Genomic DNA, 5,043 nt, shown 5'->3' with positions numbered 1-5,043 from the left:
AGGGGAGGGCCCGCCGGGGGCCGACCTGCCGGCTCCTCCCCCCGCCGCCCTGCGCGCATAAAGCTCGGCGCGCGCCCGGGCGCCCGCGGAGGCGGCGGCGCTGGGACCCCCCCCTCCCTCGGGGTTCTTGTGTGTCCGAGGGGCGAGCGAGGTCCCCTGATTCCTGATGCGGGCTCGGGCCTGGGGCGCGGCCGCACCCCTCACCCACAGCGGCGCGGGGGCCCAGCCGTGGGGAACGCCCTCCCGGGATGAAGCGCTTCCCGGTGCGTTCAAGGTAGCTCGGCTTCGGATCGGGAAACCCTCCCTAGTCCTTCCAGGTCCCCGCTATTGAGAATTTAGAAGATGACCCCAGTCTTCCTGGGTTGGGTTGGAGATAGCCCAGTGCCCCCCAGTCCCCACACCTTCCAACTGGTAAGAACCTCTCCTTCTCCCAGTCCGAGCGAGAAGCCGCCCTTGGAACCCCCTCCCTGCGCCCCCAGTTTCTCCTGAACCTAATTTAGACTGCCTTGACAACAGTCTCCAGTCCACTCCTAGTTTCCCACGTCCAATTTGGGGAGCCCTCGTAGTGCCCCGGGTCCCGAGTGGGGGGCATCTATCAGCAGCACTAGTAGAATCTTTCCCAGTTTTGTTTGCCCCTCCTCGGTCCTTGCTGTCTAAATTAAGTGTGCCATGCGACTCCCTAAATCTCTTCTCTCCACACCTGGGACCCCTATGGTCAGTTGAGAGAATGCCCAGCCTCGAGCCAGGTTTCTCAGGTTGTCACCTCCCCGCCCTTCTGTGGACACCTCCTCCTGTCTCACTTCTAGCTCCTCTCCGACTGCGGCGGGGTCTCCAATGAAGCAGAGAGAAAGAAGTTGGTATCTCAGAGATTCCAGTGCGGGATCCTAGTGATGCGGCTGTGTATCTTTCCCTCTGAATGACCCCCTTCATCTGGGGTCCTGGCTCCCTTCAATCTGATTTGAAAGAACCTGAGCTGCCCATCCACCGGGTTTAGAGTTAACTTCCCTTGTAACCCGTTTCCTTCTATGAAGCCTCCCTCTAACTCCCAGCTCTTTGGCATCTCCTCCTAGTACTTCAACCCCACGGCTCTTCATTCACCCCCAGACTCCTCCTCTCCAGCCTGGGAATACCAAGAAAGTCCCGTATATATGACTGAAAGGCAGGTCCACCCTCTTTGTTCAAGACCAAGGGATGCCTTCACTTCCCTGGTTAAAACCACCTTACCTGTCATCCCTATCTCCTCTGTTCCTTACATCTACCCAGTGAGACCCAGTAGCCACCTGTGTACCCATCCTGCACTCCGTTCACCTTTGTGATAATGTGTGCCTCCAGCCCTGGCACCCGAACCTGGATGTGCTATCCTGTTTCTCTTAGCACACACCCCTTCCCCCATCCATCACACCCCAGAGAGAGTGAGCCCCTTTTAAGTTTCCTTAGGAACCTGTGGGAAAGCTCAGCAGGTGCACCCGGCCACCTGGTACAAACAAATTTGCTTTTTCCTATTTGCCTCCTCTTACTCTCCCAGGTTCTCAGCATCCCCTGGACTGGGAGGTGGGACGGGGAGCATCCTATACTTACCACCCACAGAGAGAGAGAGAGAGAGAGAGAGGGGGGGGGGTGTCAGCAGGTAACCACTCCTTGTGCCCAGTGTAGTGATCTGCTTCTTCCTAGGACTTCTGGTTCCTTGTGTTTAAAATGTTCTGAGACATGCCTGGAAGGGCAGATCTGTGAGTGCCTGTGAACACTGGCTTGTGTGCTCCTGCTTTTGGCAGGTGGCTCAGAGGCTGGGAAATAGTAGGCATGGTTTGTTCAGAGCCAGCCAAGACTGTAAGTAGTAGCTTAAGATAGCATCCTTTATTGGTATCTTCATTCAGTACCCTGGAGCAAAAGCCTGTATTTCCTTGTATCAGTAACTAGCTTGTAGCACAGAGGTACTGAGTGACTCACACCACTCACTCTTCAGGTCATGGCTACCTAGCTACTCTGTTCTAGTTGATGCTGCTCACAAGGGACAACAAATCCTTCTCAGGGCGGCCCTCCCAGGACAACGCATGGTCCTCATAGTGAATTGAGGATCTGGGCAGTATTAAGGGAAAAAAAATGATCCTTCGGTCACTGGGGCCCAGACTCAAATTGGGAGATTAGAAGGCGTAGCCCCAGCTCCTTCTCTCCAGTACTACACACACACACACACACACACACACACACACACACACACACACACCTCCTCGAATGAAAGAATTTGCTTTATAATGGCTTTCAATCTTTTTTGTTGTTGTTTTTGTTTGTTTGTTTGTTTTCGAGACAGGGTTTCTCTGTGTAGCCCGGGCTGTCCTGAAACTCACTCTGTAGACCAGGCTGGCCTCAAACTCAGAAATCTGCCTGCCTCTGCTTCTGCCTCCCAAGTGCTGGGATTAAAGGCATGTGCCACCACTGCCCGGCCTCAATTCTATTGAGAAAGACTTCTTGGACAAGTGACATTGCACCCAGCAATGACCAAGATGATGTAGCCTGTATCAAATATTTACAGAACACCAACCTCTAGCCACTACCCCAGGTACACTAATAGCCAGGGCTACCATTATGACGGTTGATTTGTGTCAACAAAAATCAGATGAATACATAAGAATACTTAAGTGTTGTGGAGAAGGGCTGGGGAGGTTGGGAGGTAAGGGGAGAGATGCAGATTTATTTATTTATCTATGCAGCCCAGCCTGCCCTGGAACTCATTATCCTCCTACCTCAGCTTCCTAAGTGCCAGGGTTATACTATGAGACGCCACACTTGATCTGATGTCCGATTTTGATTTCTATATTTTATTTAGTGTGTGAACACATACACCGTGGCTCACAGAAGGAAGCCAGAGGACAATTCTCAAAAGTTAGTTCTTCCTCTAATCGTATGGGTCCGAAAGACCAAACTCAGAACCTCAGAACGTCAGTTCTGGCAGCAAATGCTTTTGTCATCTTGCTGGCTCTTTCTACTTAATTTTAAATCAGCAAAGCACTCATAAGGAACGGGATGACTATAGAAATCTGATGTTATCCAGAACTTTTCGGTTTGGTGGGTTTTGGTTTTGGTTTCCAAGATAAGAGTTTCTCTGTGTAACCCTGGCTGTCCTGGAACTCACTCTGTAGACCAGGCTGGCCTCAAACTCAGAGATCTGCCTGCTTCTGCCTCCCAAGTGCTGGGATTTTCCTTTGGGGTAAGAGCTCTCATGTAGTCCAGGCTAGCCCACAGAGCAAGGATGACATGGAATTTCTGACCCTTCTCTACTTTCTTCCTAAGTGCTGGGATCATACCAGGGCTTCATATAAGGCAAGAAAATGCCAGTCTACTGAGAACCATCCAGAGTGCTGCCCCCAACTTCTTTGTTTGAGACAGAGTTTTACTCTTTGCCCAGGTTGGTCTGGAAATCCCTGTGAAAGCCAAGCTAGCCTCAAACTCAAAGCAGTCCTCCTGCCTCATCTTTCAAGTACTGGTGTTACAGACATGTAGCACCATGCCTGGCAGCAGAAGTCTGCCATCAGCATTTTTTTTAAAAAACGGTCACTCTTGGATGATACCGGTTGCTAAGATCTCCCTAAGGTAGGTTTTAGGGATTCACTACTTTAAAATAAACTAATGAGCTTTTGAGAGCAACTGCCAAACTGAAGGCTAAATTTTCATGTTTGCTTTTTGTTTGCATAGGATTTAGTTTAAAATGTTCTGATTTATTGTTGTGTCTTGTGAGAGCACACGTGCGGGCACACTGTGCCACACATATGAAAGCCAAAGGACAACTTTGGGGGTGGGTGTTCCCTCCACTGCCACCCCAGGGGCTACCACCCCCACATCTGGCATCTTTTTTTTCTCCATTAATTAATTTATTTATTCACCTTGCATCCCGATCGCTGCCCCACACATCTGGCACCTTTACATGGTTCTTGGCTAGAACTCAGATTCTCACCATTGTGTGGCAAGCCCTTTACTGACAGAGCCATCTTCCCGGCTCCTGCCTTTCTTTCTTCTGCTCTGTTGTGTTTTGAGACAGGGTCTCCTAGAGCCCAGGCTGGCCTTGAGCTCCTGATCACACCGACTCCATCTCCCAAGTGCAGGTGTTACGGGTGTGTGCTGGCATACCTGCCCATAGAATCAGGCCTTTTTGCAACCTCCCCTCATTTAAAAAAGTAAAAGCGTCTGATTTTTAGAGTGGTTTTGGATTCACAGCAACACTGATCAGAAGATACTGAGGCTGTCACATATGCCAAGGGCTTCATTTGTAGCCACAGGCAAATGTATACAGATACAGTATCAGTGGAAGCCCGAAGTCTCCCTTGGTGGTTGCCAGCATAGTATCAAATAAGGTAGTTTTGCTGCTCTCAAGAGTCTGACAAGTTCTGCCTCTCTACCCTTCCATTCTAGACACTATTGATCTCTTCACTGTTTCCAGGGTAGTTTCTCCTCTTGAACTCCTAGCCCTTTCTAGGAGGTATACTATATGTTGCCATCCTTGGAGTAGTAGTATGCGTTTGAGGTCTCTCCATATATTTCCTGATATTCATCCATCAATTCATTCATCATCTACTTACTTAGTTTTAGACAAGGTTTCATCATGTAGCTCACCTGACATGGGTTTCTCTGTACATCAGGCTGCCTTTGAACTCCTAGAGATCTCTGCCTCCTGAGAGCTTGAAGAAAAAGTGTGTGCCCAGCCCACTCCTTTTCAGTGCTGAATAATATTCCATTCCTTGTGTGTTCCTGTTTATTCTTTGTAGCTGCTTTCAAGTTTAGGCAATTTATAAACAAAGCTGCTAGGACAGTCATGTGCAATTTTTTTGGTATTCAGATATAGATTTCTAATCTCCTCTTTTCCGGTTGTTGTTGTTCTAATTTTTCTCTCCTTTTTTTTTTTTTTCTTGGTTTTGGTTTTTCGAGTCAGGGTTTCACTGTATAGCCCTGGCTATCCTGGAACTCACACTATAGACCAGGTTGGCCTTGAACTCAGAAATCCACCTGCCTCTGCCTCCCAAGTGCTGGGATTAAAGGTGCCACCCCTGCCCG

Source organism: Mastomys coucha, unplaced genomic scaffold (assembly GCF_008632895.1).
Source record: "Mastomys coucha isolate ucsf_1 unplaced genomic scaffold, UCSF_Mcou_1 pScaffold22, whole genome shotgun sequence".
Taxonomy (NCBI): domain Eukaryota; kingdom Metazoa; phylum Chordata; class Mammalia; order Rodentia; family Muridae; genus Mastomys; species Mastomys coucha.
This window is presented reverse-complemented; position numbering follows the sequence as displayed.